At 31.1% G+C, this 7676-nt stretch overlaps 1 long non-coding RNA gene across 1 annotated transcript; it reads right to left on the bottom strand.

Annotated features, from left to right (window-relative positions):
• Positions 1–903: 903 nt before the first annotated feature.
• LOC145736533 (uncharacterized) lies at positions 904–6567 on the bottom strand. The gene is made up of 2 exons (XR_014179996.1): positions 6380–6567; positions 904–1012 (listed from the first exon to the last, which is right to left on the bottom strand). It is a non-coding gene; the product is annotated as an uncharacterized LOC145736533 (long non-coding RNA).
• Positions 6568–7676: the final 1109 nt, after the last annotated feature.

The following is a 7676-nucleotide window of genomic DNA, read 5'->3' as shown; positions in this document are numbered from 1 at the left end:
GGATATGGTCGAGGTAGGAAACTTTTCTTTCTTTAACGATGCTAAGTATTTCTCGTTCGTAGCCTGCAGTTCTTAAAATTTCTTCATTCGTGGCATGTGCGGTCCACGGCACGCGCAAGAGTCTCCGGTGGGTCCACATTTAAAACGCTTCGATGCCGTTCAGGGTTCCAGCTTTGAGAGGCCACGTTTCTGCGCCGTACAATAAGATGGGCCATATGTAACAATTTACTACCCGTAGTCTAAGTGCTAGCGGCAGACTGCACGCTAATAGGAAGTTTTTAAGTTTGAAAAATGTTGTTTTTGCATAGTTCTTTCTAAGTTTAAGCGCGTCTACAACCGGACAAAATAAGAACACCGAACAAGTGGAGGTCGGTAAGGAATAAATAAATTCAGTAAATAAGTTTGATAGATATGAATAGCTGATTGCCGGTCTTTGTTCACTCCCAATGTCAACTTTTGCACAGTTACTCAGTTCGCCATGCGTAGATTGACATTAAAAGGAATGACACTTTCCCTAATACACATTACTGACATTAAATAAGAACTCTTCGGCCAAATACTATAATTGTACTATATATTGTAATATAATTGACCTGACAAAATAATAAATAACACACGCACATAATAAATGCTGCATATGGCAAAACAGTAAAAGTACAGTAATAGAAAAGCAAAATAAAAAATTAAACTACACCCAACTCACCCGACCATCTTTAGTTTATTATTAAAATAAATAAGAATTCCATGCTATGAAATCCCATACATTTATTTATTTTTTATCAGGTGCATTGAACCTTTTTTAAGGCAATAGTATTCGTGGTATACTTGGTATAGATCACAATTGCTAATTCGGGTATCAAGTTGCCTACAGAAGTACTTGCAGGATTGTTGATTTTGATGAAATTTTACGTCATGATGATCCTTTCATGGTTCTAGGCGCGTCAAACATTTGTAGTAAGGCTATTTTTCTTCATGATCCACATTTGGAAATTGTGTACACAGCAACTTGTGCCTGAAATTAGAAATAGTTTACTATCAATTCTCAACCAACGTAAATGTAATTTGTGAAAGGACAGGATAGCTATGACTTTATGTACATTTATTATAGTGTCTCAATGTCCAAAATTTGATAAAGTCTTACAAAACCTTTTTTGACCTGTTTTTGCAATAGATATGGTAACCAAAAGATCGATGGCTACGCACATACATCGTTAGTTTTAAATAAACCTCAACGCTGGTATTAAATAAATTAAAGCATTTTAGCCACGTTAATATAAATATAATAATTTTTGAGCTGGTGTTAAGCCCTTTGCTTAAGAAAACACTGAATGAGTATAAATACAGGAAAAAAATATCATAAACATATGAAATAGAGTTATATTCTGCTGGACAAACTAATGTTTGAGGTAGATTGGTTTTAACCAAGATGTAAGTTCTAGTCTAGTGCGTTGCAAACAAAAAGAACTAACCTGGCGCTATCTAGTTGGTGAAGACAGAATTGCTTGCCGCTTCAAAAACCCTAAATTGTGTAGTTTTTTTAATCAAGGTCTTTCAACGAGTCAGCTTAAACTCACTTTCGAAACGATGTTTTTTGCGTATACGTAACTAAATATTTGACGTTTAGTGTGTGATCAAAAAGGTGGTGGGTAACAATGTAACTGGTTATATTTCCCTAACAACACTGATCTGAAAATCAAGATTTTTACCGCGGTAAAAACTGGGATTTCATCGATGTGAACAACAGTTTATTCAATAGTAAATTGATCTGATTGGATGGAAATGCCACGTTAAATTGTAAATAATACCCATTACACGCGAAGCACAGTGGTAAATCTGGGAATCTATTTGGACACAACTAAAAATTTTTATTATCTACAGTTAAGTAGTTAAATACGTTTTTTTAAGGAAGTTGGTAGTGTATAACTACAACCATATGTTACTAAAGTATTGAAAAGGTGTAAGGACTTTAAGCTTTACAATTTATTACAGATGAATCGGAGGACGAATTTCCAGTTTAAATTTTGTTCTCATCCGGTGGTTAATTAATTAATTGTTACTTTGAGAGTTTTTAAAAAGTATAGTGAATACCACACTTTGTAAATAGCATCTTATTTCCTAGAGATATTCTTGTGCATATTTGGCATTTTGTATTAATTGAAATATGATCAGAATGAGAGACGGAATCAGAAAATGTCATTGAAACATGTCATTCCATAAGAAAAAACTTAACATCATTTCATTGCTATCTTGTGACTCACAAACGTTTAAAATTCGAAATTTTTTATATTCGATGTTTTTCAATATGTAGAATATTTTTCGAAATAGTTAAATGTTGCCGGACATTTTACACACAGTGTATGTTTATTTTTTAACCAAAAGACATTTTTTTCGAAATAAACTACAAAATTCCGACATTTCAGACTCAGCTTTCCGATTTATATGTATTCAAACGCAGTTTGACGTTATGTGGGATGAACTATAAACTAAATAATGAAAAATGTAATATGAAATAAAGGTCTAAACTTAACTGACTATCAATGCAAATAAACGCCATTTAGTCCTAATCTGGTAAATTCTCAAATATTGCCCCGTTCGCTTGTCGATAGGTTTCGCAATTTTTAGCTCACTTATTTAGATGATTTTAAAAAATTATTTTGGATGTTTTGACAAAAACGACATTGCTTAAGTACTATTTGCAAGTCAATGCCACCTTAAAAATAGCTTTTTATTTATTTTTTTTTAACATAAATACAAAGTGTTTCCTAACCTGTTATACAGGGTGATTTACGCTGATGGTATATTAGAAGTATCTAGAGAACGCCTCCATATTTTTTGTTTAAATTTGGAGTGTAGCCTAGGTTGGGTCCAAACTCTCCATCTAAAATATTTTGGACTTTTCGGTGTTGTCAGATCATTCGGAAAGAACACAAACTTTTGATTTTCAAATGAATCATTTCAAACACTGTTTCCAATCCCATTTTTGAGTTCTTCGAATGAAGACTAGTAATTAATGTTAATGTTTTGTGGTTTACGATCCTCTGTTGAACGGTTGATGTTAGGTTTCGGGAGTTGAATCATCAATTTCTTGAAATAAAACTTCACAGAGTAGCAACGTTGGCTACACTAGAAAGTTTGATTTCAAGACATTGATGGTGGATTTGTCAGCAAAACGGTAGTCTAAACATTAATTAAACTCTCAAGTCCTGAAAGGTTTGCTTATGTGACATTTTCTCTTCAGTCAGACAAACCTTTAAGTCGGACAGATAGAAAAACTACCAGAAGTTCGTTTTTTAAATGGATACACTAATGTATGATGGTTTGTAATAAAAGAACATTAAATTTAGAACAAATCTATGTATACTCTAATACATAACCGTTGCTGATTTATTAAGAGTTTTTTCTAAGTGCGTATAAAATCGTGATCCATACTAATCTGAATACGGACACTTGCTGGTGCTCAGTTTAAACCAGGTTGAATTTGACAAATATCTGTCAGAACATTAAGCCCAAGCAGGTGTCCGTATTCAGAGCAGTATGGATTACGATTGTATGCGTCCTTTGAGGAAAAACTGTTAGTAAGTCAGAAACGGTTGAAGTAAGGTATAGGAAGTGTATACATGGATTTGTTTTAAATTTAATGTTCATTTAATACAAACCATAAAACACCGATGGATCCATTTAAAAAAAAAAATTTTTGCCAGTTTTCCTATCTGTCCGACTAAAAGGTAAATATTGACCACCCTGTAGGTATTTTTCATTTTCTCTCTCTGGGGTTTTCAACCATGTAGTATTGTCTAACTCAGGACAAAAGGTTATATCAGCAAACCTTTCGGGACTTGAAAATCTCATTAATGTTTAGACTACCGTTATGCTGACAAATCCACAATTTTTATGAAATATCTAAGAAACGTTGCATGATAGGTATAAGTATTAATATTAATTACTAGCCTTCTTACGAAGAATTCAAAAATGAGATTAGAAACAGGGTGTTCAATTTGAAAATCAAAAGTTGGTGTTCTTTCCGACTGATCTGGCAACATCGCAAAGTCCAAAATATTTTGGAAATAAAGTTTGAACTCAGCCTAGGCTACACTCAAAAAATGTGGAGTCGTTTTCTACATACTTATACCATCAATGCTGTTTTAAACTAGATGAAAACAAAATTTCGTCCATAGAAAAAAATAAGTTGATGATAATATCTTAAAACCGAAACGTGGGAATTTAAATCCAAATACTCAGGAAAATAGTCCTTAAAAAGTTGCTCTAACAATGTTTAAGCTAAAATTTTAAAATTTTTCTAATTAGCTTGAACATTGCAACAAATAACTTTTTTGAAAATGCTTGTGTATGATTTTTCGAAAATAACTCAAGAACGAAACAGATATTGAATGGTGTTGGTGGCAAATGGTGTTAAATTGCTCAATAAATGCAATAAAATATTTCCCATTATAAAATTCCATTCTTCTGGTTACCAAATTGTTGAAATCATAGCTACTATGTAACAAACTGGCGGCATATCTAATGAAATCTGTCAATTAAAACTAAAAAAGGTTATATTATAGAAATGACAGTATATTTCTATTCGGGATATAGTCCACAAAATACGTTTCGTGTATGTAAAATTTTAGAAACTCTTGCCTTGTTGCCCTAAAGAATTATAATTTGATAAAAAAATCATATCAAGTTTAAAATGGACTGAACTCATTAGTAGGTATGGCCAAAAATTTTGTAATAAACATACAGGAAACATAAAAAATTAATATATTTTGTTGCAAACTGCTGCAACTGATGATATAAAATATGCAGGATACAAAGTATACAAAAATATTTAAAAATATTATATTGTATGAAGTCACAAGCTGTTAAATGATTGTCAAACCTGTTAAAAGATTCGTTAAAGAAATACAATGTTGAAATTTTCATTTTCTTGTAGTTGTAGCCCCTCAAATTGTTTTCTAGTGAGCCAATAATGTTCTTTTCTTAAAAATTCAAAATTCTTATTCGGTTTAGAAACCTTTTTGTATAATTTGTTTGAGAATTTAGGGTGGTTTTTCTGATAAATTTGTAACTAACTTGTAACTGTGACAGGAACGGATAAAATTAAAGAGGAATAAAAGATGCTTAAGTAAATGTTTGTGAACCCCAAACCCCCAAAAAAGACCTTATCTTATATCCCCAAAATAAGAACTCGTCTTATCCAATGATGCATGGCATTATAAAATACATATAGTTCAAATTTGAGCTAAATGTCTCAAAAACCGTAAGAACCATAAGGAAAAAACTAAAATAAAAATAAAACTTTAACACCCTGTATTTCTTTAACAAAGCATGTTTGGAATACTGTTTATATAGCAAACTATAGGTATTTTTAGACGTAGAATACGCAGTTTAAGTTTGCGTATTGAAGCCTGAAACACCCTGTATAAGTCTGAGAATGTATGTTGTATTGTATAAAACTCCTAAAAAGCGGTTAGGAAGATACCTAATCTATGAAAATAAACCTGTAAAATATGTGTACATGTTGTACTACGTACAACACAATATTTCTTAAGTATGATAAATTTTTAGCATAGAAAAATGAAATACAGTGCATGATCTTTTTGGATATCTACCCTATCCATGGAATTTTCTCTGTATAATGAAACGACAACAATTTTTTAAACTCCGAGAAAGAAATTTTTTGGTTTATTATTCAAAGGGACACTGAACGTTGTCACATTTAAATAAAGAATTATCATTATTTGGCTGATGTATAATACCAACAGTTTTAAGAACAACTTTTGTACGGATTAATTATTAAGTAATAGATGTCTATCATTAAAACACCAGCTTACTGTCCTTGAAATAACCGTTTTACCAAAATAAAACAAGTTATTTAATGTATATTAATTTATATATCTTGTTTAACTCTAAGAAGAAGACACTTGCATTATCAAACATCTCATTATTAGTTGGCAACACGGCAATGACATTAAAAGAAATATTTTCCTATAACCTCAAATAAAAATCGTTAATAAAAATATACAGGGGGCAAAAATTCAAAATTCAAACCATAGAGTAGAAACAAGGTCGTGAACAGACTATAAGTAGTACAATAAAGAACTAATTAGTTAAAAAAAGCAAAAAAAATAATTTTTTTAAGCTTTGAATTTCTTTGACCAATTATATGTAATAATTCGTTATGTTTTGTTGGTTTTTGGTGAACTTTTCAGACCAATTCACTAATAAAACAGCATTCAAGTCAAAATTTCTTCTAATAACGTTTCGGACTTTATTTAAATTAAATACTTTTCCAACACAAGATTACGGGTGAACAATAGCTAGAAGGTTCTACATTTCAATAAAAAAACAATAAAAAAGTTTTTATAAATAGACTTACCTATCGACAAAAAGCAGCACACAAAAACACACATAACACACACACATAAAAGTGACAACAAAATTTTGACCATGCAGGCAGCTAAGTATTGCGCCATATTATTTTTTTTTTTTTTAATAATTTATGTTGGGTTATATTTTAAACATTTCGGCCATACTGTCAGTAGACTTGAAAATAAGCAGGCCCAAACTGAACAGTCTATTTGTTGGAACCAAAATTTGTTTATATTAACAACATTCCTCAGATAAAACCTGAAACGGTCTATCTACCCTTCCACATTAGCATCAATTAGCTATACCAGAATAAATTTTACATACAGGGTGGTCCAGTTTTAAATGTCACTAATCCACTATCCGATAGCACCATCAAAAAATAAGTTGACATACAGTATGTCATTTTCTTGCAAAACGCTTCCTAAAAATTTAGTTTAAAAAATCGCGTTTTTGCTGTAACTGTCAGACCGTTTAAGCAATTTTTATCAAATTTTGAACAAGTACTTAAGAAATGAATGCCCATTATGTGATGTGAATGACGTTTTGTCAAACTTGTTGGTAAGTGGCGTAGATACAGGGAGATTAATTTTCTCACTCTATTTTCTAAGATGACTGGATATTTCACAAAAATTACAGTTTTTTAGAAAGAGAGATGATGTATCTGCTGTAAAATTTTGATTCAAAATTCGTTTTGAATCAAAATGAGCGAATTTTTGTAGTGTTTTTAGTTTTCCCTAAAAAAAAAACCTTCATTATAATCATTTATCATCCCTTTGAACGAAGTCCAGAGGTATAAAAATTAATGTAGCTCAAAATAAATGAACGAATTCTCTTGTATCTACACGGACAGCTTAGATCAAAGTTACTTTCGTCCAGTAATGAGTATCAGCTTTATAAGTACTTGAACCAAAGTTGATCTAAATTGCTTCTACGGTCTCAAAATTCATTGATGATAAAATAAACTATCCAATTTTTTCCAGCCCAGATATCATTTTTTTTTAGGTTTTAAAACGTAATAACTCAATTATCTCGTAGACGAAAATTCAAATTAGAATATTACAAGAAATACTTCATTTTCCAAATTGAACCATAAATTTACAAATTAGTGTCATTTTTGAAAAATGTCCAGTGACAGTAGAAAATAAGGCGGGAAATCAAAATCATCTCCCTGTATCTACGCAACTGAATAATTTTGATAAACGTCATTAACATCACATAATGAGTATTAATTTCAATAGTGCTTGTTCCAAATTTGAACAAAATTGCTCCAACGGTCCGTCAGTTATGACCAAAAAACTTTTTTA

Source organism: Ips typographus, linkage group LG12 (genome assembly GCF_016097725.1).
Source record: "Ips typographus isolate SLU linkage group LG12, UJ_Ityp_2.0, whole genome shotgun sequence".
NCBI lineage: Eukaryota > Metazoa > Arthropoda > Insecta > Coleoptera > Curculionidae > Ips > Ips typographus.
The sequence above is the reverse complement of the archived record's forward strand: the minus strand, read 5'-3'. Positions and strand labels throughout refer to the sequence as shown.